Source organism: Ahaetulla prasina, chromosome 3 (genome assembly GCF_028640845.1).
Source record: "Ahaetulla prasina isolate Xishuangbanna chromosome 3, ASM2864084v1, whole genome shotgun sequence".
In the NCBI taxonomy this organism is placed as follows: Eukaryota; Metazoa; Chordata; class Lepidosauria; order Squamata; family Colubridae; genus Ahaetulla; species Ahaetulla prasina.
This window is the reverse complement of record NC_080541.1, coordinates 46,605,165-46,631,964: the sequence shown is the minus strand read 5'-3', so window position 1 is coordinate 46,631,964 and position 26,800 is coordinate 46,605,165. Positions and strand designations below refer to the sequence as shown.

General features: G+C 44.9%; 1 protein-coding gene across 7 annotated transcripts in view; it reads left to right on the top strand.

Moving 5' to 3' along the window:
• The window catches only part of CHD7 (chromodomain helicase DNA binding protein 7), a 210,996-nt gene that overhangs the window by 14,994 nt on the left and 169,202 nt on the right, over positions 1-26,800 (top strand). The window contains exon 1 of one of the 7 annotated variants that reach the window (XM_058176199.1): positions 1,602-1,621. The exons of the other annotated variants lie outside the window; for them this stretch is intronic. The gene's annotated coding sequence lies outside the window, so the exon portion shown is untranslated. Of the gene's footprint in view, positions 1-1,601; positions 1,622-26,800 lie in introns of those variants that run through there. 7 annotated transcript variants of the gene reach the window in all.

Sequence of the window (26,800 nt, the reverse complement as noted above, 5' to 3'; positions counted from 1 at the left end):
GGATAGTGAGGGTTGTCTGCAGCACTCCATCCCACTGTCTCTCAGCTTGCCTGTGGCTGTGCCGAACAAGCCCCAGGACAGGGCGTCGGGATTGCCTGCCTCCTCCATGCTTCTGCCTTGACTTGCTGCTGGTGCCTACAACCAGAAGCCCCGTGCCCAGAAAAAGATGAGCGAAAGTCATGCTGCCAGCTGTGCACGGTTTGCTACATTGCCCAGATAGGAAGGCAGAGGGCGGAGCCGCGCGTAATGCCCACAAAACGATTCCCACTCCTGCTGGGTTAACGCACAGCTCCTTGCCTTCACTTTCACAGAGCCCTCACTACCCCCCACTTGGCCCTTTTTTGACTCATTGAGGGGCATAGCAGGCAGCGCTTCCCTGAGCCAGGCTTGTGGACCAGGGAAGCTGACCCTCCAACTCACAGAGCCGGCAGTAGCAGCACGTTTGAGTTCCTCAGTAGCGGCATTTTTGGGGCATGGCAGGATTCTGAGGAGCTTCCTCTTCTTCTGCACAGAGAGCTTATTACTGGTAGTGAGGGCTTGCGGAGGGCGGAGGAACGCGCACCAATTTCATTTTCATGACAACTGGCTTAAGAGTGCTGGGTGTGGGAGAAGAGAGAGAGAAAGCGTTTCGCTTTTTATGCATATCTTTTCACTTTTCACTAAGTTTAAAGGTGTATTTCTCTCTGTGTGGTGGGGAGCGGAGCTGTTTCCAAGAAGAGATACGGTGCTCGCTGTGTATTTTCAGGGCAGCGAGAAGACTCAGAAAGAGCTCCGCTACACACACACACACACACACACACACACACACACACACACACACACTTAAACTTAGTGAAAAGTGAAAAGGCTTTCTCTCTCTCTTCTCCCACACCCAGCACTCATGAGGATCCAGGGCAGGCATGCCTTGTCAACAGTAGGAAGAATGTAGTGAAGGTAAGCTGGGCTGGAGGGGAATGTGGAGTGCAGCAGACCAAATGTCATAGATGGCAGCAGTTGAAGCAGCCCTGCAGTTGTAAGTATGAGTGGGTTGCCAAATGCCTGAATTTTGAAACATGACTGCAGGGACGCTGCAATAGCTGTAACTTCAGGGATCGGTCACTGAAAGAATAGTAAGTAGCAAGTGCGAGGACTACTTACATAACCTGGCCTTTTAAAAATAGGCTATTTTTAGTTGGCTTACTATAGATAATTGTAACCCTAACTCATATGATTTATGTACTAATGGATAGATCAAGAATTTTGAAAGAAGTGTCCTACTAGCTTTATTAGTTAACATTTCTGTAATAAGTGATATAAAATGTGAAACTTGCATTCTTTTTAATATGACAAGTTTTTTTCTGTCTGAAGTTACCTAAAAGAAGAGTGATTTGGTAAATTGAACACATCAGAGAGATAACCAAAATAATTTTTGTTGGTTGCATTTATAGCCTCTTCCTGAATTTTGCAGTAAGACCTAGAAGGATCACAGCTTTGTAAGCTTAATGGCCAACAGATGGAGCTGAGTTAGCATCTCTCTGCTACTTCGGGATGCAGGAATAGAAGACTTAGGAGAGGCAACAGTCAAAAGAGAAAAGGAAATACGTGGATGAGCAGCAAGGGTTGCAAATGCTGTAAAAGTGAGGTAGAAGTGAGCAATTTGTTAACATATTTTCATAGTAAAATTTATAAATGGATTTCCAACAAATTGTAGAGAATAAAAAATGTAATACAGAACTGTATATCTGTCAAGTTATATGTAAGTGACAGAACAAAGCAACTTAACTCAGTGGGTTATATAGGTAGTCCCTCGACTTACGACCACAATTCAGGTCAAAGGTTTAGTTGCTAAGCAAGAGAATTGTTAACTGAATTTTGCCCCATTTTACAACCTTTCAGTTGTTAAGTGAATCACTGCAGCTGTTAGATTAATAACATGGTTGTTAAGTGAATCTGGCTTCCCCATTGACTTTGCTTGTCAGAAAGTCACAAAAGGTGGACACTGGAATCGTCATAAACATGAACCCATTGCCAAACATCTGAATTTTGATCATGTGACTAAGGGGATGTGGCAACAGTCATAAGTGTGAAAAGTGTTCATAAGCCATTTTTTTCAGTCCCATTGTAACTTTGTACACACACACACACACACCCCAAAAAGAGATCTTGCAAAAAGCGCAAGCTGCATCATTCAGTAAAAAAGGTAATTGGAAAGGAAATGGAAAGAATCTTGACCATGTTACACAATCTTAGCATTATATAAACAAAATGGCAGTGGAGAAGAGAGATGGCTTGCATCTCTTCCCACTGGATTTATGAATTTCACAGGAGGTTTCAGTGAAACCAGATTTTATCTCCTGGAAAAATTTAAGTTCCTTATTGTTTGAAAAGGAAAAGAAATCCTATCCAATGTTTTAGGTTATTGAAAAAGTACCACAGCCCATCATATCCCATTGCTACTCTCTACAGAAAGAAACAAGGGAATCAGTTGTTTGCTTCAGAAAGAAAAAAGGGGGCATAGCTGCTCAGTCTGCCTTACAGATTTCATCAATTCAGTTCTAATGCATTGTCAGAATATTTTGAGGGTGAAAAGAAATTTTATGCAAGTAGGATTTCTTGGAGTATAGGGAGCAAGTCAGCTGTCAATAGCAAAGAAACAAATGAATTTATTAAATTTGCACTTGCTATTTGGCCTTATTAGTACTTCCTTCATTAGAAATAAATAGCATGGTTTAAATTATACTGAACTACAAACTCCAGTCAGTCAATTTAGCTAGTAGTATGGATGATAGGAGCTAACTTTGTAAATAAGGCAGGCCTAGAACTCACAATGTCCCTGTTTGTAGCTCATTCTTTACCATTACGCCAAACTGGGTCTCACTGCATATTTTATTACAATACAAAATCTTGTCTCTTAGTACACATCTCTTGTCTCTCGTTAAATATATAGGGATCATAACAAGTTCAGGCCTTGGATTACCTCAATAGGTCTGAGAAGTACTTCAAAACCCTTCAAAACCTACTATTAGATATAGAAATATAGTTTAACTTGCTTTATCAAGATATTTTTCTGATAAGCATTATCAGGTAAAATGTTATTTGTGAAGATTGTCAAGAAGAAGTAATGATGATCTTCATTATGCTTTTTTTGTAATAGCCTTAGAGATACTTTAATGGATATATGTGAATATTTAAGAGGTTTGACTGGAAAGTTCTGATACAAGTACTGATATTGTGGCTTTATACCTTTGCTATACTTTTGTAATGCTTTGTGGTTGTGTCTCTTTAATGCAATCTGTGTTCATGTTCGGTGAGGGAATTTTGAAGTAGAATTGTTCTTAATTCCAGTAGAAGACAATATATGTAGCTGAGGTTAGAATTGTGGAGTCCTTGGTGCTCTCTGAGCTTGCTTGCTTGCTTGCTTGCAGATATTTCATTACCCAGCTAGCTAACATCATCAGTGACTTAATTATATAACAACGTAGCTCATCTAAATATTTTACTGCAACTATTCTGCAGTTAGGATTTGGTTATTTAATTTATTTGTTATTTTTTTTGCCATCTATCTCACCAAAGTCCTCAATGTATGACTATTCATTCAGTGACCATTTGAAGTTAGTGCTGAATGAATGGTGGTTAGAAGTGGTCTTCAGAGTTCTGACACCCCTGAAAGTCAATGGTGAAGGTGCCAGGGAATGTTGCAAATCATTAAGAGTAAGTCTCCCCTCCCTGCACACCCTCTCCCAGTCTATCTGCTTTCATATTGTGTTGACTACTGCATCCTCCCAAACCTCATCACACTTCTCTTTCATCATTGTGCATCCTTCCTAACCCTCATTGTGCCTACTTTAAATAACCCTGTGGTTCTTTCAAGCACCCTCTCAGAACCTTGCCATCTTCTCTTGCATCCTCATATACCAGACATTTCCATTGACCCTTGTTCTGCCTCCCTCTCACCCTTACACAGTTTTTTGTGCGTTCTCCCACTTGGCAACAGCCAGTTACTTGCCTGCTGGTCTGCTTGCAGTCCACCTGCAACTTGCAACTTCCTGCAGTCGTATTCACTGTTTTGGTTGTGGAAAACTGGGAGGAAATTGCTTCACCTAACAACTGTGAGAGACATCAACTGAGTCTGCATTAGTAATGTGGTCGTGCTTTATGATCGCATTGCTTAGCAGTGGAAATTACAGTCCCAATTGCTGGTATAAGTTGAAAACTCTTTGTACCGCAATAAGAAATATTATTGCCTTTTTCAAGTATACCACCAATTCACTTTACTACTGATGATGGTCTATAAAGCATTCTTTATTTAAAAGCAATATTAATTCCCATGGACAGCATACCAGTTAGAGAATTCCCATTTACCAAAAGATGAATGCATGAGTTACATTTCCAGGTTATTTTTCCTGACATGATGTTACGATACTGTTCACCACATCAACTTACTTTTTGTCTTTTTTGATAATGTGGACACACTTTAAACAAACCATTGGTTGTAGCCTCAAATCGTTACTTTGGAATCTATGTGAAATAAATACGATACTGATGGCTGGTAACACACCTTTCCTTGCAGACCATTTCTGTCATGTTTCTTTGTAGAAAAGATCTGTAAAATATGAAAAAATGAAGCAGAATATCCCACCTGTTATTAGGAGCATACTATCCATCTGGAAGCTGTGCATATAAGATTAATCAAGCCATTCAGGATGGATACCAGAAACAACCAGAGCTGAAAATCTGATGGAATCACTTTTAAAATGCCAAGTTGTACAAACCTCAAGATGGGCAGGGAATTCGAAAGAATAAGGTCACAACAGAACACCCACCCCCAATCTATCATTTAGTCCAGTTTGCCTTACCTTCACATGGAGGGGGGAACTCTCAGGGCCCTCTTTAGATGTTTTTAACTATATAGCTTTGATAAGGTGATACCTGATTTATTTTCAATGCTACACTATAAAGTTTATATTCATGACAATGTTTTTTTATTTGGTCCAGAAGCCTCTTGGTAGCTAGAACAGTGCTTTCCTAAGCAATAATACCCTCAATAGCGGGCTTAACCTGCCAGCCACCTAGACACGTTGGATTTGCTGTGGATTCCATGTCATCTCCAAAGACTTCCTTTATAGTGTACATTATGAAAATCTAAAGTAGTTTTGATCAAAGTATGAATTATCATCTGCAGAGTGATTATCTTAGTTCAGGTATGATTGTAACCTGACTATCATAACTAATGCACCAGCCAAAGCTGCGCAAAAGCCAACCTCATTGTAGCTTCCATCTACTCTTTTAAGCAATAGACATTGACCAAGAGAATCAACAGGTCATGAGCCAACTACTTCAGGAGGAACATAACCAGAATAACTACCAAAACACATGTTTCTAGATATTTAATAATATATAGCAATCCAGTTTTGAAGGATTAAATATGAGCTTACTTCACCCTTTACACACCACTACGGATACAGGTCTAACCTTAGGTAGATCCTTGGCTCAACATGGAGTGATGATATGCAGCTGAATACCTTCAGCATACTGTTGAATTCTCACCTAAACATATGAAGACTTCTTCCTACTGCTTCATATAGAAGTTAAATAATATAGGGAAGAATATTGAACCTTAAGGCACACTAGAGCAACCATATCTTTGAGCACCCCTGACTAAAAAGTTACACTGGACCTCTTTCTCAGGGCATGGAAATACCTTGTGGAACTTCGATCTTATGAGTTCTATCACAAGCAGCAGCTTGTGGAGGATCATTAAATGTATCAGTTGTAGGAATTTTAATTATCATATTCTGAGGCTGTATGCCTTTGAATAACGGATTCTAGAGGGACAGTACTGTTGTTTTCCTACTTTGTTAAAGAGTTCCTGGACAGGTGTTGTCATGATTGGAAATTATCTCATTCATCAAGAACCCAGTGATTTTATAAAATAATTCCCACTTACTGTAATAAAAGTATACCATCAGAACATTTTATTTATGAAAAAGTTTCAGCAGGATGGTTGTTTTTACTTTGAAGGAATACTCTATTCACACTTGTTTATCCAAGTGCTAGAAGCCATAACAATATATCTTCCCATTTATGTTCTTTCAGTAGGACATGCTAGAAAATATACTTAGACACTGATGATTAAAATTTTAATGATTAAAACAGCAATATGTACCAATAAGGGAGAATATTCATAGCTCAGGGTTGATATGAGAAGTCCTTGGTGTTGTCTGAGCTTGACTGCCAAGTTTAGAGAGCATCAAGGACCCCAGCAATATACACATAAATACAAAACACTTGATCCAAACAAATAAACTGCAGGTTGAAACTAAAAATCTCAGAGTAATAACAGTTCCTGACCCCATCCATGGGCAAAGATTGGGATCATTCTAATCTCCAGTGGTAAGGTGCTTCACAGAGCAAGCTCCATGACTGGTGCTACTATTCATATTACTCACTTTTGTCCTTGGACTTGGGAAAAATATCAGGCAGGAAGGCATTATTTCTACCATAGGAGGATGCTTTTGAGGGTGTTTCTGAAAGTAATACTATATTATTATCAGATACCTGTCCTTTCTTCCTATCATCATTTTATAAAAGAAGACATTATATCAAATCCTATAAGTATACGCAAAGAAGTCGAAAGAGACTTTTCTTTTGTAAGAAGGAAAGCATACAAAAGGAAGCCCACTTCCTAATGAGAATCGTACTAATGTTACTCAAATATATTTAATAATGGTGTGCAGTTCTTCAAATGTAAATGATGCTGTGCAGTTTTTAAATAAAAAGAGTATAATATTATTATCCATACATAGACTTGCATAATCGTAGACTTTTTTTCCTTGAAAGAAAGCATAGATTTAGTCCTGCAGCCTCTGTATAGTGACATTATTTTAACTGCATATGAAAACCAAAGAGGAAAAATTATGTAAAGTTATTTCATATAAATGTTGACTTCAGGTATTTATTTTTGAGATAACTTATTATTAAATACTTAAACTTCATTAATGCCAGTTAATCCACCCGGACTATAAATCCTCTTAATTCTTTTCAAGTTTTCTTGTCTCAACATCATAGGTTATATAAAACAATTATTGTATCATGGACGCAAGCTGTAAAGGCTGCAATTAGGCTGATATTAGTCAATGGACATGAAGCTGCAGCTGGATTGTTGTCAACTGGGTTCCTTTTCTCAGATATTTTTAAGCTTATGGTTCTTGAATAAGATTAAAAATCTGGGCTTGGAAAATATTTTAGTTTTGTAATGTAATCTACATTCAGAAGTTTTAAAAAATATATAACTCGTTCTACATTATTATACATTATAAAGGATGCTTTTTTTCTGGGTTCCTGGAGATGATGGCTTTAAGACAACAAATCAATAAAGCACAAAAACATATTTTCTAACATTGCTAGCATATGCCCATGGAACCCATTTGTCCATTTGTTCTGTCTGATTTTTAAAATTATTAGGAAGCAATAAACAAAACTTTACTAAATGCTTGTTTTGTGATTGAGCATCCCCACCGTAACAGCTGATTCATTTTTAAATAAGATTCTTTGCCCAGCTAATAGATGCTTTGTGAGAAGTCTTTGGACTTTCTCCATTGTGGTGGGGAAGATCATCCAGGAATGGGTAATACTCTGTGTCTCTGCTTGGAGACCGAGTCAGTTTTTCTTGGCCACGCCTCCCCTGCTTGGGTGCTCCCCAGTTCGATTCAGTCTTCCACGAGTAGAGACTGAGAAAAAGAAGCTCACCCATTCCTGGATTTCTTCACTCCGTGAGACGGAAAGGCCTTAAATTTCCTTACCAAGCAAGACTTGGTGATTGCTGGAGAGCGATCTGGGGGGTTACCGGTCTGCCAGTAAGGATCAGCCGAGACCCCTGCCGGTCCTGCGCCTAGCGGAGGGGGTCACTGCCTGACAACGGGCAGCCCCTGGCAATCATAGAGGGGCTCAGTCACTGTCTGGTTTTGTCCAGACACACTGATAGCGGCGAGGGCTTCTTGCGCCAGAAGAGCCACCTGCTGGCAGAAGAGCTCTGGCAAGCCAGTCTGCCCCATCTAACAAGGTAACGTGCGGATGCGACCAGTGGCGTTGCAGCGACAGCAGGAGAGCTCCTTTCGAGCCAGGCTGCTTTCTACCATAACACGAAGGACGTGCCCTGTGCCATTACAGCCGTGCCAGGAGAGTTCCCTTCGAGCCAGTCTGCCTTGTAACCTGAGGTGAAACAGCTGATGCGCCTAGTGCTATGGCAACTGGACAGGAGAGCTCATTTCGAGCCAATCTGCCTGTTTCCACACATGTAACATGGCAAAAGTGCTTTGCACCATTTGAGCTGTAGTGAGAGGGCTCAGGGTGAGCCAGCCTGCTTGGAGTTAAAAGAAAAGAAAAGCAGCATGAATATTGGCGCCATTTTAGCTGCTTCATCGGCTCCGCCTAATCTGCCCCGTGATAACATGGTGGGCGGTCTTATCAGCATTGGAACATGAGTGGCAGTTGCTCTTTATGAGCCAGTCTGATTCGCTGTGCCTGGAGGGGGTGATTAACATGATTAGAGCACTGGAGAGACGGAATAGGGGAGAGAGTCGCTCATGGGAGATTTTGCCTAGTATTAGGCATAGCCCTCTGCCAGCCATCAGCGTTCAAGTCTTCATAGAGCTCCTCTCAAGCAGCACCCGTAGGGTGGATATGGCAGCCTCGAGCTGCAGGGCTCACTGGCAGACAGCCAGTTGGTCTAGTGGTTAAGACACCAGGCTAGAACCCAAGCGACTGTGAGTTCTAGTCCTGCCTAAAACTGTGGCAGAGATGGTAGAACTATGGGAGAGGTCAGACTCCTCTCAGGAATCTGCTGGGCCACAGGTGGCGCTTGATAGCAAGCCTTTCACATGCGATCTCTACCTTGACAGATCTGGTCTCCCTTGACCTGCAGATTACAGCTTGTTCATGTCTGAAACAGTAGACCTGCTCCCTCGGGGGAGACTTTGTCACTCCTGCCATGATCTTCACCCACACAGTGGTGGGGTCTGTCCCAGTTGAGGAGCAGAGCCAGGTTTAGCTGACTACCTGACTGTTAATTTCTTAAACCGCTCGCCCTTAACACAACTACAGGCTGCAGCAAATTCACTCTCTAAGAACTATGCACAATATCACTGCCCTCACTTGGCAACCATGCCACAGGGCTCACATGGAGACTTTCACAGTCTTCCTCCACAGGTTCTCTCCAGTCAGTGTGGGTTTCTTATAACAGAGACTATCAAGATCACACATTATATACAAATATACAACATGGCCTCTGTTCCATCAGTCTCTCCCGGCCCATCGTCTTGCCCTAATTAAGTCCGGGCTCTGCAGGACCTAGACCACAGCCTGCCTGGTATCAGAACTAGCTTCCAGGCCCTTCTCGGGAGGCAACATGCTCTGCCTACATGCGGTTGGGAACCAACGGCAGATTCTGGTTATTCTGTCGCTCGTTCCTTCCTGGCCATGCTCCAGAGACGGGGTCAACTCAGGGGTGGGATCTCCCATCTCCTGGCACTGGAACAGCCCTTCATTCGGTAACATGGTCCTCGCTGCGTTACTACAAGCACCGGAGGCTACCACGGTGACAGCCTTAATTTCAGCCTCTCCCTTGTCTATAGACACGAGGAGAGATTTTCCCACTGAGAACATGATGGCAGCTGCTACTTAATCAGGGCATACGGTCAGCCACCTGGGCTATTGCACCCTCAGCAGCCATTCCCCCCCCCTTTCCTTACTGGACCTCGTTGTGAAGGCTATGCCTCATTCAAAGGAACATTCACCTGGCAATGTACATTCACATCAGGGAGGTGGCGACCTTAGGAACGCAGCTGGATTTAGGTCAAGACCATTCTCAGTGCGATACAATTTATCCACTGCTTCCTCGTTGATGATCCATCCTCGGCCCTGGTCTTGCCATTGGCTGGCGATGATTAAGAATAAGTGGTAGTTGACCTGGGAACCTCTTAAGGGTTCTACCCTCCTGGGGGAAGCGCTTGCTCCGGTCCTGACTGGTATTAAAGGTGTAGGTGAGACCAGCCTGCCAGATTCCGACAACCATCCTGTCACTTCTTTCCTTCTTCTCAAAGATGGTTCTTTCAGGCCAGAGTGGGCTTTGATTTCAGCCAACCTCAGGTGCCCTTTCTGGCAGGAAGGGCAGCCAAGGAGCCATTTGGGTGATTGGAATCACCAATGGCCACAAGGTAGGAAGTCATTTTGGACCTGGGGGTATCGGCCCTTGCTCAAACACATTAATTTCAGGTCGGCTGACCCCATTGGCACAAGCTTTGGCCTCTTCAACCAACACGGGGCCGCTACCCTAGGTCCCTAGGGACTGATGGGGTTGTGGTACTATTCATCCCTCTTTGGGGTTTCCCTGGGTTTTGGAGGACGAGGGAGCATCTCTTGACTTCGAAGGGCATTCTCGCCTCAATGGCTCTCTGCTGTTGTCACACAGGAACTCTCGCTATATGATAGGCATTCCTTCAAGTCTTAGGGCAGCCGATATCCTCGACACCATGATATTCGGCCTTTTGTAGGCACCCACGACGTACAAGTGGTTGAGGGTAATCTTCCCTATTTACCTTAGGTGAGGCCACTAAGGCGCCAGTAGTATCTGGATGTCAGCAAATTTCCAGTCATCCTCTGGCCTTCTGACAGGACAAGGTTTACGAATACCGAGACAGGGTTCCATGAATTGATCCTTTTAACACTCCTTGCAGGTAGCTAAGTTAGTCTGCGAGCTTACTCACATGGGGTGAGTAGGGCCCTCAGCTCTTCCCCAGCTATAATACCAAACTCAGGCTCCATGGCCAATCTAGGGCATACCTGCACTCCAGATGCTGAAAGGGGTCTCCTGCCTTGCCATAGTTGGGCAGGGGTGCCATTCCTACCACAGTTGGGATTTCTCAACCGGTATAACTGGGGTGTCACTGCTGCATATCCTATACATTCAAGGGACGTGGTTTCTCAGTTCCGTCCAGCCAGCGTTCCCTTAAGGGTCAGCCATTGGCAGAGGAGGAAGAGATCTCCAAGCATGCTACCTATTGACCGGGGGAATCATTGTCTTGAGCCACCACATCACTAAAACAGTTCAGGAGCTCTATGTTAGACCGACACACCTTGCTGTTCCCAGGCTACCTAACTGCAGATATTAGAGGACACCTTGCAAGTTCCCGTTCTCGGGCCCTAGGGGAGGGCCCGGATTCCTTGAGCCTATGGGTGGAGAGACCCTTCAGTTCTCAGGGAAGGCTAAGTCTATATGGGACTCACTGCCTTGTGCCACCTCTCAACGGACAGGAGCGTTGGATGGGCTCTGACATTACGGAGTTCAGCAGCTCTGGGTTGGACTAACGCATCTTACTTGACCCAGACTACCTATCTGTACACAGATTTTAGACCGCCTTGTTGGTCCCTGTTCCTGTGCCCTCCGGCAGGATGCAGATTCCTTGTGCTTCTAGGTAGAGAGACCCTTAGGTTCTCAAGGAACGCTGAGTATGCGCAGGTACCGCGAACAGAGGGACAGGCGTTGCCAGACGGCACCCACTTCTGTCACTGCTCCAGCACCTGGGGATTGGCTTCAGGTTCCAGTCCTGGTTTTGTAGACCATGGCCACGGTTTACCATGACGACCTTGTCCACAGGTAAGCAACAGTGGGGACGGGGGACACATTTACTGTTCAGCTCCCCAGGGGTGCTCATCCACTTCCCTCCCACCTGTCTTGGATCCGGGACCGTGTGGTTCAGGCTGACCACCCAGCGTTCCCAGTGAATCCTGGGATGGGATATCCCCCCAGTGTAATTCTGGTCATTACTGTCTCTGGGTGGCCGTTCCGATGGCAGGCAATGATGACCTGCCCAGTCAACCTTGGCTTAGGAATCCAGCATGGGCATTGGTCTGAATGCTGCTTCTATTTCATGTCTGGAGTTTCTCTGCTGCAGAATATTCATAGGATGGGCACTTGATAACCCTTTGTGGGCAGGGAGTCACCTGTCTTCAGTGTTGACAGTGGGGCTTGGAGTTACTTCCCAGCAACCATGGAGCGCTGTTACCTCCAGGACTGAGTGGCCTTGCGACTTCCAATGCTGCTCAACCTCATGACCAGACCCTAGCGAGGTTTGGGAAGTCTTCCATAGGTGGCGGGCCACTATGGGGGTAGTGGGCCTGGGCGGAGTCCAGCCCTACAAGGTGGGCTTCCAGTTGGACCTTTCCTTCCATCCAAGGCATTTTCCTGGAGCCACAGGTGCCCAGAGATTTTTCCGCTGCCTTTCTGCGACGGTCTCGTCCGTTAACTGCAGATTGCCTGGCAGAGCTTGACCAACTGGGTTTCACCTCATTTCCCTATGGAGGTCCTCCTCCTTTGGAGGTGGGGGACAGAGTTTCTTCTTTCTTACTTCCAGGGTTCTCCAGGGGCACCAAGATCAGGCCATCGGCTCTGGGACCTTGGATTTGGGCGGGCATTGCCTCGCATGCGTTCTTCTGGATCTGCCAGTGCCTCATGCGTCTCAGCGATTCCACTTGATGCGCGGTGACGCTTGTGACGCGGGATGCACATTCTTCTATTGGGTAGGTAGGTAGAGCCATTTGGTCTCCCCCATCCCCAGTCTCTGCTGTCGCAGGGTGGATGCTCGCTTTTCGATTAGGTCAGCCTTGGTCAGGCGAGTCCTCCAGAGCGCTTGAGCAGAGCAGAGGACTTCAGACCAGACTGCTTCCCTCCCGTAAGACTAACCGGCTTTGGTAAGTCCCATTCCTGGATGATCTTCCCCACCACAATAGAGAAGGGGCATTGGTGTTACCTGATACGCTCCTGTTGTGTCTGCGCCCCCGAACCGGCCCTCCTGCCAGAAACTGACTTGGAGCCGGGCCTGCTGCCAGAAAGTGACTTGGAAAGTGAGGGGGAAGGGCCGTCAGGACTTACCTCGGGAGCACCGGCTTCCCTGGCTCAGCTCCAGCAGCCAGAATCAGGCCAGGTGGAAGAGATAACGAGGCCTCCATCCCCTGACTCTTTCCCCCCACAGGCCATGCCTGCAGACCCAGCTGACGGCAATCAGGCTTGGTTGGACCTTAGGTTTCGTAGGCAGGAGAGGAGGGAACAACAGAAGCAGGGGTGGGGCAGGCCTAGGAAGTGCTGAGTCATGGAGCCACACCCCACAGGATATAAAAGGCAGCAAGAGCTGCTGTGTCTCTTTGTAACAGGCAAATCCACTGATTGACTAAGAGCTGAAGTTTGTTCCTGGGTGACTCACCAACGTCGTGGAAGATAACGAAGGCTCTTGGCAGACGCTGGCTATTCTGCTGCCAGAGCTGATAGTGCCGGCTAATTAAGCCATCACTCAGATGGAGGCGAAGGAGGACAGAACAGCTCCTTAGGGTGCAGGGAAGATTATCCAGCTCCACCCCGGTGACCGTCTCGTCCTTAGTCTGGGAGGGGCTTCTGTTTTCGCAGATTGTGAGCCTCATCATCATCATCGCTGCTCCTTTGTCGAACTGGGGAGCACCCAGGCAGGGAAGGCGTGGCCAAGAAAAATTGACTTGATCTCCAAGCAGAGAAGCAGAGTATTACCCATTCCTGGATGATCTTCCCCACACCCTGAGAAAGAGCGTATCAGGTAGGACCAGCGCCCCATCTGAAATTTTAAATATGCCATTGATCCAAAAAGTTTTTTTAAAGCCTGCATGATAGTTTGTTCAATTTAAATTGAAGTTACTTGGCAACTATTGTGCAAAAACCAGAATAGTAGCAAGAACTGTAAACTCAAGCAAGTTTTAAGTTATTTATTTAGGTTGTTCAGTTCCAAATCTTTGTGATCCAATGGACCACAGTCTGTTAGAACTATTGTATTTATGAATATTCTAGTTTTGATCAAATTGATCTGTTAAATATTTTGAGCAAGACATTTTTCTGATAGACTTATACATATCAGACAAAGGTTAGTAATCAATATGCATGCTTTGCATCCATTTTTTGCTCTTCGAGGGCAAAAAGAGGCTGTTGTGAGTGACCATGTCTTTAAGTGGAACTAGCCAGCCAGTATAGAACTATAAGCTGAGCCTAGTGTTTATCTATGTAAAAAATTTACTTCTTGACTGGTTAAAGAATATTGAGAACTGATCATTACCTAGTTGATAACAAGCATGAATGAACTACTGTTATTTCATTTATTTCATAACCTAATCATTACTTTTTAAAATTCTATCAATACCACAGTAATAAACAGTTTCTATTTCTGCTCAAGATATTTTTTGAAATAACATTTTTGTACCATCATAAAACAAACTCAGTGCAAGTGTATTTATGGTTTATTTAAGTAGCAGAGGAGCAGGTGTATATTTATGGAATTACTTGGTACACTGTAAATGTAGCACTATTATCCACTACTATCTTAGAAATATGTGTGAGGTGCCACAGGAGTCAGTGCTCTCTCCACTCCTATTGAATATCTACATGAGTCCACTTGGTGAGCTCAACCGTCATATGCTGATGATACCCAAATATACATCTCTGCCCCTGCTGAACTAAACAAAGCAGTGGATGCTTTTTTTTCAGTTCCTGGAGGCTGTGAGGATCTGAATAGGGTTGGGGGGGAGGGGACGCACAACAGATTTCAGCTGAACGCTGGTAGGACTGAGTGTCTTTGGATTTTGAGGTCCTCTGGTTCTAGTATTATTCCATCTTTGGTGCTGGATGGAGTTGAACTACCCCAAAGAGATCCTTTGCTTAATCCTAAATTCATGATTCCTACTTCAGCAGCAGGTGGCAATCATGGTTAAGAGGGTCTTTGCTCAGCTTAATGTTGTGTGCTTGTTGCATTCCTTCCTAGATCGAGGAACCCTATTCAATCACTTATACCCTAATCACCTCTTGATTGGACTACAGATACTTATGAAGTATCTGTAAGCTTCAGCAAAGGCAGAATGCAGCAGCATGAACAGTCATATGTTAGCAGAAGAGCACGTTAACATCTGTGTTCCAACAAGGTGCATTTGTTATCAGTTTGTTTCAGGTCCACTCTAAAATACTGCTGTTGACCTTTAAATCCCTAAATAGCATGGGGCTGGGTTATTTCAGTAACTATCTTTCCCTGATTAAATCTGCCCATCACACCAGATTTCAGTGCAAAGGGCATGTTGCAAGTTCTGTTGACAAGGGAGTTTCATTTAGTGGGTCCTAGCTGGTGGATCCTTTCTGCTGTGGGCCCCAATTTATGGAACATCTTTCCCCTGAATTGAAGCTGGCCTCATCCCTCAAAGCTAGTTGTGTCAGCAAGCATGGGGACTGGTGAAATATTGAGATGGCTCTTGGCTAGTTAAACACCTCCTTTTCTTCTAATCTCTTTTTATGCTGTTTTTTATGACATAATTTTAAAGTTAACTTTGTTTTTAACCTTCTTGTAAACTGCCCAGAGTTACTTGATTGTGTGATAAGAGGTTATATGATTTATAAACAAATAAAAATGAACCTACCCTGATTGTTGTTTTTTTGCGTTTATTGATGTTTCTTAATGGATGATTTTTTTTTCCATTCCTTTTCCAATATAAATACAGTTGGTATGCATTTAACGAAAATAATTATTACATGCATACAAAATAATCAGAGATATTTTTCTTCTTCTGATAGCTCTTATTCATGCTCTATAATTGTCCCTGCCATAACTAAAAGTTGTTAGGGAATGCCTTTACTTCTCTTTTATTGTGTTGGTGAGCTGCCAGCCAATAACCTTGTTCAGGGTAGCCAATTCCCTGTTGGAGAAAGGCTATCAATTAAAATGGCCTGCCTAACCACTGGGACCAATTTGCATCTCATAAAATTGCTCAGAATTGCCAGATTCTTGACATTTCTCCTGTGCGCTGCTTGGAGAGTCCAAGAATGGGTTTCAATTCATCTGATTGGCCAGAGACTGAGTTGCAAATTCTTTGGCCACGCCTCTTCCTCCCAGCCGAGCCTCAGTTTTTTCAACTCAGTTGGCCTAGAGAGACTTATAGTGAATTGATCCATCAAATAATTAGATTATAATTAGGACAATTAGAAAAAAAACTTTCATCTATTCTTTGAAGTGGCTGGAGCACTGAGAATGTGATCGGCTTGCCTTCCGCGCCAGGAGTAGTGCTGCGATTGGGCTAGAGCTGCCATTGCTGCGTGATTGGCTCATTAGATCAGCCGAGGTGACTGAGGCCACAGGAAATTGAAACCGGCTTTTGGAGACCAAGGCTTTGGTGTGGAGCTTGCTGACTGCTACGAGTTGCAGTTGAGGTTCACATGCCAGACAATCGGAACACTGATAGCCCTCATTGTTGTGTCTTGCCCGCTCTCACCGCAGCCGGGGTCTGCTTATCTGCTTCCGAACGCTGAAGAATGTCCTCCCGGCCCCAGCCCTGGCTCCATGCCCAGACAGGCTGAAGAGGGGGCATCTCCCGGCCCCAGCCCTGGCTCCATGCCCAAGCAGGCTGCAGAGGAGGGAGCACCCCCCAGCCCCAGCCCTGGCTCCATGCCCAGGCAAACGGAGCAGCTAGACCCCTCCCCCTCCTCCACAGCATGTGAGCCTGAGGAAAGTTTATTTCCAACAGCTGCTGACTGGAGTGACCCTCGCATCAGAAGACTGGATAGGCGGAGGCAACAGAAGGAAGGGAGGGGCAGGCCTTAATGAGTGCTGAGTCATGGAGCCACACCCCATGGCCTATATAAAGGATCTGCTTTCTGGCAGTCTCTGAGTCAGGCAAAGTCAAACTTATCTTGCTGAAGTCACTTTCTGGTCTCCTGCCTGCTCTGAGGACTTTGCTAGGACTTTGGGCAGAGCTGCAGAGGCAAGCCTGATTCGGATTTCCCTGACCCGGCCGTCAGCGGAGGAGTGGGACACGACACTCATTTTGTGGGCAGCAGCCATGATCACCAAGCTGCTGCGTGCTGCGAGTGGAGCCAGGAGGCTTGTGAGGCAGCATCGGTGCTGTGTGAAGCTCCCTGACGATGAGGCTTTGGTCAGGAGCCAGGAAGGCAACATTTACGCGCAAGTAAACTGTGTTGCTGGTTTCAGGTGCTGATTGCAGTGTGGCGTTTGTAACCATTTTGCTGGTTGCCGTTTTCTTACTGCTGCTGCTGCTTTGCAGCTTGTCTTGTGCTAACAAGCCATGTTGTCGGTTTGGCCCTATTCTGAGGACTAGACTGCGCAATATCTACCCCAGCATCCTTGATCAGTGCTAAATCATTCCTCAGGGAATTAATTGCAGTCTGTGAGTCCTTGGCAAGGCAATCACTAATAGCGGTTACAGCTATAATGGCAGACCACATGGATTTTGATAGCAGTAATTCTGGGGCATCTTTACCCAGGCAGCACGTGGCTTAGTGTTCTGAGCCTAAGAAGGGTAGGTCAGTAGACAAAGGGCCTTCTATTAGATCCGAGGCCAGATATTCCTAACCAAGATCTTCAGCATCTGAAAAAGATGCCAAAAGAAAGCAAAAGGTCCTGAAAAGCATTTTGCAAAAGGCAGAGGCAGCAAGAACCCCAGTAATATTAGGGAGTGCTAGTATGTCTTCCATCTCCTTAGCACCAGAGATACCATCACAAACACTATTGGAGGACCAGTTAAATTGATCTCCTAATGTGATTCCGGATCTGCAGGGAATCTGCTATTCCCTTTTAGGAAGTGGGTGAGCATGCATCCGGTCTGCTTCAGAATTGCTTGCTGTGTCTGGCAACAGATCTTCCACTCCTTCTGCCACATTCACATTCCTACAGCGGCGGGACTCCACCCTCAGGAGAATCCTGACCAGGGGTTGTCTGTGGAATTATGCAATGCCATTGCACACACCATTGCTCAAGGTATTGATGCAGCTCTCACCCAAAGTGGATTAATGCGTCTGGGCCCCTGCATCATTACTTGCATCCAGAGAAAAGTTATATCAGGGAATCTCATTCCCCACCTCCATCAATGCCAAGTGAGACCTCACTGGAAGGGGAGGAGAAATTGGGGGAATTTTGAGTTTTCCAAGGATAAAGGGGTCTCCCCAGACAAACCCAGGTATTCTGGGCTTTTTTGGCCTAACTTATATAAGACCTCATTGTTTAAGGCCAAAACAATAACCAACATGGGAAGAACGGGGAGTATTGAGGAGAACCCCATGGAATCTCAGGATCCTAGTTGCCAGCCTCTTTACAGAGCAGGTCACAGCACAGGAGGTGATTCCATCACCAAAATTTTTTGTGGATGTCATTCAAAGGTATTGGGATCAGCCTGGCTTTATCCCTGCCCCTAGTGGCATGGATAAGAGAATGTACCCAGCGGAGTAGGAGCTAGAAGAACTCCTGCAGATTCTAACGATACGCCACTGGCCACCTTGGCTTCAGTGGCTATTCTCCTTCTGACTTTGCTGAAGGGCAGAGGACAGGAAAGCAGAACCCTAAAACTCATCAGGCTGCCGCATGGGCAATTAGATCGGCCACAGTAGCTTCCTTTTTCTCTAGAACATCGCTCTTGTGGCTGTGACAAATGCAGGCCAGGGTCTCTCCAGAGGATACCCATCTGCAGCAAGATATCAGTAAACTCATCGCAGCAGTTGAGTACTCCGCTGATCTGGCTCCTAATGTTTCCAAGTTTGCCTTAAGAGCTCTAGCATCCAATGTTACCTCCAGGCACTTGTTATGGCTACGCCAGTGGCAAGCTGACATGAAATCCAAATGGAGGTTAGCATCAGGTCCATTCAAGGTTTGGGGCAGCTGTTTGGGGAAGTATTAGATCCAATCCTGGTGGAAGGGAAAGATAAACGCAAGGTACTTCCTCATCTTTCCAAACGAGCAGATACGAGATCTGCTTCCTTTTGTGGCTTGAGGCGGGATTCTCTGCCCCTCAATACCAGAGACAGTATCCCTATAGTATGGATAGGTCACAGGACAGGTCAGCCTTCTGTGACAGGGCTCGTCAATCACAATCCAGACGGCTCTATTGGAGTGCCAATAACTGACCTTGCCACTGCATGAAGCGACTCTCTGTCACACATCCCCATTGGCAGCCGGTTAAAGATGTTTGCCAGCCAGTGGCAGGAGACCATTACCGATGCTTGGGCATTACAAACAGTGAGGCTTGGGCTCACTCTGGAATTTTGTTCAAGCCCTCCATGATGCTTTATTCAGTGCCCTGTGGCCAGGGATGCTAACAAGAAGGCCCTGATGGAAGCTGATATTCAGCACCTCCTGGACATCATGGCCATGCCAGTAGGTTAGAGAAGTCTCGGCTTTTATTCCATCCTCTTTCTGGTTCCCAAGACTTCGGAAGGACACAGGGCCATTTTGAATTTGAAAGATCTCAATGTATATATAAAATACAAGAGGTTCAAAATGCAATCCCTACATACTATCCTGCGTGGCATCAGACAGGGAGATCTTTTAACATCCATAGATCTCAAGGAGGCATACCTCCGTGTTCCCATCAGACTGTCTCAGGTAGTTCCTCAGATTCTCATATGCAGGCCACCATTGGCAATACAGGGCGCTATCCTTCAGCTTCTCCTTGGCCCCACGCTCGTTCACCAAGCTTCTAGATATCATAGCAGTGCATCTGCGGGCGAGGCCTATTCGCCTGCAATGTTACTTGGACAACGTGTTAATCCAGTCATCGTCCTTACTGCAGGTGAGCAAGACCTTCAGTTCACGATCCAAACTCTCCAGTATCACTGCTTTTCTGTGAACTGGGAGAAAAGCCATCTAACACCATCCAACAGTGTAGCCCATCTAGGGGCGGTGATCAACACCCAGACATTGCAGGTATTCCTGTTTCAGGAACGCCGAGCCAGTATCAGAGAGATGGTATCACGGGTCAAGTCATTGGAGCTAGTTCCCTTATTGCTTCTTTCCCAACTATTAGGGAAAATGATATCCTGCCTAGCTATAGTCTCTTTGGCTCAATTACATACCAGGGCCTTACAAGGGCTGCTCTTGCCCATTCAGAGATCAGGGCACAGCAATTCAATTTCCAAGATCAGGGTTCCCAAACAGTACTCCGCTCCTTGGATTGGTGGATGTCAGCGACCATGAAGAAAGGCTGTCTCTTCCGAGAATCTTCCCAGCTGGTTCTGATCTCAGATGCCAGTCTCTTCGTCTGGGGTGTCCACCTGGACTCCAGGATGATTCAAAGTTGTTGGTCCCAGCAGGACCTTCTCAACAACATCAATTGGCTGGAACTGAGAGCGGCTTATCTGGCACTACGCTATTTTCAAACCAAATTGTCAGATTAGCACTTACTGCTCCTGACAGACAATGTAACAGCCAAAGCGCATGTAAACAGGCAGAGAAGTACCCGTTCCAGGGTCCCAATGCATGAGGCGAAGGTCTTAGGCCTTTGGGCAGAAAGACATCTGTGGTCCTTGCGAGCGGAACACATTTCCAGGATGGCCAATACCCAAGCGGACTGGTTGAGCAGAACAACCATTGACCAGTTCGAATGGCGTCTCCATGCAGACCTCTTTCACCAAATAATGAAATGGTTCAGTCTTCCGGTACTGGACTTATTTGCCAGCCCACAGAACACTCAGCTGCCGAGATTTTTTTCTTGGTTCAGGATACACATGACAGAGGGAATCAATGCTTTCCATTGCCCGTGACTAGCCGGATTGTTATCTGCTTTTCCTCCAACCCCCTCTACTACCGAGGGTCATCAGGAAGATCTTGACAGAGGAGGGAGAGGTACTATTAGTAGCACTTCACTGGCCACAACGCCCATGTTTTGCGGACCTGGTGACACTTTCCATCTCTTGCCCATGGAAAATTCCTCCTCAAAGCATCTCCCTGTTGTGACCGAGGCCCTAGTAGTGATTACCAAACACAATTGAGGCCTGAACAAACTTATTTTATTAAAACAGCTGAGAATTAATCCATTCTCAGCTTAGTCCAAAATAAATTCTTAATAAACAATCTTGTGGCCTTATCACCAACCTTTTTTGTCTGGCAAAGTTCAAGAGACAAAGTTCAAGAGACGCTGACAAGAAGCACTGGAATCAACATTGCTTTTCCACAAAGAACCCAATGGCTCATTGATGCTCTTTTAAGCTTTCTGGGAGTGGCCAATCATCTTCTGGCCTTACTCCTGAGTTGTCCATTTTGCTTCAACTGCTCTTGCCTTCTGGCAGTTCTTTTTATGTGTGCACTAGAAACAGGCTCCTCCTGTTCCTCTGCCTCTCTGCTGTCCACCTCTGGAGGTTCCGGAGTCCATGCGTCGCTCCCAGATGGCTCTGGCCCCATTTCTGCCTTTGACGCAGAGGCCTCGGCCAGGCCTTCCCCTGATTCCAGGACTGGCCCATCGTCCTCCATAGCCTCCTCATTGTCTGACTCTGCTGCCATGTCCGCAGGCTGCTGGCAGACCACAACACTCCCTCAGCCAAGGGGCCCTACAACACCCAGACCCTCAATGGCTCCATTTGGTTGTTGGCACTTGAAAGGGAGATCCTCCAGAAGGGACTATTTTCTGGCAAAGTAATTTCGAATATTCTTGTTTCCCAATGGGTGTCAATGAACAGGATATACGAGGCCACATGGCCTTCGTTTTCTCTCTGGTGCGCTAAGGAAATCTTGGTTCTGACATCAGCGACAGTTCCACAGCTCTTAGATTTTTTACAACTGGGTCTTGATAAAGATTTATCCACAAACACCCTCCAAAGGCAGGTGGCAACCTTGGCCACTATTATATCAGGCAAGGGTGCGAGTCCTCTTGCTCAGCACCCTCAGGTGCATAGTTTTTTGAAAGGGGTGTCCAACCGGTTACCACCAACAGTCCACAGATACCCAACTTGGGATCTGTCAGTTTGGGATTGCAGGCGCTCACGTCCACCCCATTTGAGCCCTTAGGATCAGGCAGTGTCCAGCTGCTTACCTTCAAGTTTGCCTTTCTCATAGCAATCACATCTGCATGCAGGATTTCAGAGCTGGCGGCTCTCTCTGCGCGACAAGACTTGTGCATTTTTTACGGATAGAGTAGTTCTCTGTTTGGACCCGACATTTGTGCCAGAGATTAACACCTGGTTCCACAAGGCACAAGAAATGATTCTACCAGACTTCTGTCTAAACCCCAGACACCTGCATAAACGACGCTGGCATATGTTACATGTCCGCAGAGCACTGCATAAGTACATACACTGGACGGCATCCTTCTGACAGATGGAAGCTCTGTTCGTTTCATTTCAACCCAGATCTATGGGCAAGAAGGTGCCTCCATCCACCATTGGATGATGGCTAAAGACATGCATTGGGTTGGCCTATGAACAACAGGCCAGGCCAGCACCGAGCCACATCACGGCGCACTCAACCAGAAGTGCTGCGACCATAGTGGTGGCCTGGGCTATGCAATCTTCAAACCTTGAGATTTGCAGGGCAGCTACTGGGCTTTTCCCTCACCATTTGTGAGGAATTAAAAATTGGACATGTTTGCCTCGGCGAAGGTGGCATTCGGAAGATAGGTGCTCAAGCCGGTTTTGCTGGCCAAGGGGACCCTGAACCAAACGTTTACCCACCCTACGAGCATTTAGCTTGGGTATATCCCATGCTTGGACTCTCCAAGCAACGCACAGGAGAAGAACGTTGGACTTACCTGAATGTTCTTTCTATGTGCACTGTGGGAGAGTACAATCCGAGGTCCAGGAGTGATCAATTTCATCAGTTGGGCTATGTCCTCTCCAGATCCATCTTTCATTGAAAAAACTGAGGCTTGGCTTGGAGGAAGAGGCGTGGCCAAAGAATTTGCAACTCAGTCTCTGGCCAATCAGAAGAATTGAAACCCATGCTGGGACTCTACTGCAGTGCACATAGAAAGAACGTTTAGGTAAGTCCAACATTCCTTCTTTTTTTTATTTATATATAAAGAGTTTTTATTGGTCAAAAAAGATTTATGCAAATACATATCAGGTATGGTAAATTTTCATTTTTCTTATACATGATAAGAATTTTACTCAAAATTTTAAACACATACAACAGCCATATGGCAAGCAGGTGACACGAAGTAGCTAAGTTTCAATCTTACATACACAATAAGGAAGGGTCAAGAATAATCAGAATATCATACGAAAGAGAATAAGGAAAACCAACACAATACCAAATATCTTTGTCACTTCCTAGTTTTGGATCTCAGAACTCTGGGTTCAGCCTGACCCAACTCCAGGGCGCAACATCGCAGCCGCCCGCCCCCATGGTCTATAACCTCCCTTCTTCAATTCCTGGGTCATCTAAATCCAGGAGGGCTTTGTGTTCCTCCACGAGGCCGCAGCCTCCGCAATTGTACTAATTTTTTCGTAATGCCCTCCCGGAAAATCATCAATCCCTCTGGCATCAGCCATCTGAAGCCCACTCCTTCTGGTACAATTTGCTTGATAAAAAGTAATATTTCTTTCTCATTTCACGTACCTGTCTGGGAATCTGCCTCAGAATGGCTATCTCCTGCCCCTATAAGTCAGTGCCCCACTCCTATGTTTTCTAAGAATTTCATCTCTCGTCTCTCTTTTCACAAATTTGACATGAACCTCTCTAGGAACTGCATGCGTGCATATTGTGAATTAACTCTATAAACTCGATCCACATCCCAATTCATAAAATCAACACCTCTCCCAAGAAATTCTCCCAACAGTTTAGTCACAACATCTCTCAAGTCTTCTTGGTCCACTTCTTCCAAATTTTGAAACCTAAGGAAATAAGACATTTTATCCATCTGTAGTCCAAGCACAGCATTGCTTGTCGCCTCCTCTTTTCTGCACTGCCCGCATCTCACCCTCCAGACCTTCCACTTTCTGCTTAATTTCTGCTGAGACTTGTTGAGTATCCTTTAAATCCTTTTGGATAGTCACAATTTCTGCTCTTATTTCAACCAGTTTCTTGTCCATATTAGATAACTTTTCCAGAATTCTCCATTTCTCCAGCAGTTGGTCTCTGACCTTTGCCATTTAAAAAAAATTTTCAAAATCCTCAGGCAAGCACAGTATCCTTATAATTTCCTCCGGATCCACCAGGGGCACTCACAGGAGCAACGAGTCCAGAGTACAGTTAGTCAACCAGGAAGTCAAGGGAAGTGATGTCATCAAGATTCTCATAGTGAAGGCGGAAGCTGGACGCCACCATTGTTCCTCAGAGGAGGGGGGCCTCAAACCTCCCTCCTAAATTTCTCCATCACCTCTTCTCTCCAGAGCTCCACAAAACCGTAATCTTGTTATTTTAAGTTCTCCTCTCTCCAAAGTGATTCGCTCCTTCCAGTCGCAGGGGAGAAAACCCCCGCACTCCGGAGTACTCCACTCACGTTTGCCGATATTCCCTTCCCTTCTTCATTCCTCAATTCTTCTCCGTTCCCTGTTCACCACCAGGCTGCTGCAATTATAAATCCAAAGCCCCGGTGTCACCGGGCACAGCGGCCCAGGCGACGACCAAAGTAATGGCCGCGGCCTGTGGCCTCCGAACCCCGCCGAGCCTAGGACGCGCCAGCATCGGTCCCCCCAGTCCTGTATATCGGCTGGGAGACCCCTGGCGAGCCGTCCGTGCGGCAGGTGTCCTTTTCGGAACATTCCTTCTTGACATTTCATGAATGAAATCATAGGACAACTGGAACAACATGTTGTGTTATCTGGAATTCATTCCGCAGTGGATAGGATGTTCTATTTCTCTTCAACTACCTGTAGTGGTGGTTCTCAGTGTATATTATGTTAATCCCTTGCTTTAGGAAGTGGTACTGTAATTCTAGAGCCTGAACGGTGATGTACTTCCTGCCTAATATGCCACCCTTAACTTTGCCATCTTTGATTGTTAGTTCCATCTCAAACCTCTTCTGGAAAATTATTGAGATTTTGGTTATTGGATATCTCCAGAGTACCCTAATGGATTATCGGATCTATATAGTCTGGATTCTGATTGGAGCATGGGAGGAGGCAACATTGGAGGGACTTCAGTGGGGGTAAAGTGCCCCCCCCCAATCCTTTTAGATCCTTTGATAATCATCAAACAAGGATCCAGATATCTTTCTGAGTCACGTGAAAGGGTTGGGAACTGAAAGCATTGTTTTATAGTAGTCTCATTCCTTTCACAGGGAACATTTGCAGGCTGTCATTGCTGGAGCACAGTGATCATGCAGGCTGTTACTGTACTGTCTTATGGAGAGCTACATGTCTCTCTGTTTTTTTATTTAATTCAATATTAAATGCAAAAGTTGCTCAATATCATAATCACCCCTGAATTTCCTACCTGATTTTGCAAAGGGAGTATGATATTTAGTCCATACTTAAGGGAGTAAGTATAGGCTAAATATCAGTTACCAGAACAGGAAGCCACGCAACAGTCATCTGAGTCTTGTCTGAATTTTCAGTTTATTGTCCCTCATCAGTCCATTACCATGCTCTGATATTGATTCAGGTAATTCACTGCCTCACCCGTATTGGGTGAATTAGATAGTATTCTGTAATATGAAAAATTCAAATAAGCCTCAGGGAGGGTCATGATTCAGGTTCTCTAGAGTAGAGCTGTAATCTCCCATTCATACTTCACTCGAAGCAGCCGGTCAGATAGGAGCCAAACCACTGTAAAACAGTGAACTGAACTCAGAAGATTTTCATTATGTATGGAATAAAAAGGTTAATGAGTGAATCTGTTAAATGCTATATATTTGAGCCTGTCTCCCTCTGGCTTCATTAGTTTTGTTTCTGAGATCTCTAGATGTTGTTTTTAAGCCTCTATAACAGGGGTGTCAAACTCACGGCCTGCAGGCTGGATGCGTCACATGCTGGCCATCCCATCCCCGTTTTAGTGAAGGGGAAAAAACGTTGTGATATGTCATGTGATGACGTGTTGTTGTAAGTTTGATATCCCTGCTTTATAAGCTACCCAGAGATGCTTGGTAATTGGTAACTTGGAAACGGAATAAATAGAGAAAGGAAGAATTGGATTGCATGTAGTCTCACATATAACTAAGGTCTTGCTATCCCAAAGGAGTCTTTGAGAGTTTCTCCTCTTTTTGAAACATTACTTATGACCAATATGTTTTATAGATGAGATATTTTATTAGGCCAATTGAAAATTATTAAATAATGTACAAACATTTGAGCTTCTGTAAATACATCCAGGAAAGATAATTTAAAATCCCAAACTCAGGCTGGAGGAGAAAATGGTTAGTAGCACATCTTCATCTGTTTCAAATATGGTAATGGCTTTGAGTTGCACCAAGGACTCTCCCATGCTATTTGGAAGGTTAAATCTATGTTCATTATATACAAGTTTCAATGGAACAAAATTGGATAAGATTACTTTGTAATAGAAGAGAATACATGTAATTATCTTACCCATAAGTAGTCTTTCAAAGTTATTTTAGGGCTGTGCATTGGATTTGGCCAAACCTCAGACTTCAGATGGAACAGGCTAGTCTAAACCTGCTCCATTCCAATTCCAGACTCCTCATCTGATCTGTATCTGCAGTTTAGAGATATTGTAGGAGTGGATTGAAAAGGCTGTCTTTTATATTTTTGCTTCAGTTCCATTGAACTCTGGAAAAATGCCACCATTTTCATATGAACAACTTTTCATTGTATACTCATCCCTCAATCAGACATTTGGCATGGGACTATAACTGTAATAAATTTTTTCACTGTCTGTCTCAAAGGCACAGAGACATCCATTTAAAAAATTGATATTTTTTTTCAGAGAGAGAATAGGTCAAAACTCATGCTCCAATTTCTATACAATTTGGCATGCTTCATTGTTTCATAAACTTCTAGCCAATCTGCAAACTTCCTGCCATTTTGCTGAAAAAACAAAAGTGACCATTCAAGTTTTTCTATTTTAGATTATGGGATAGTGAACACTTATTT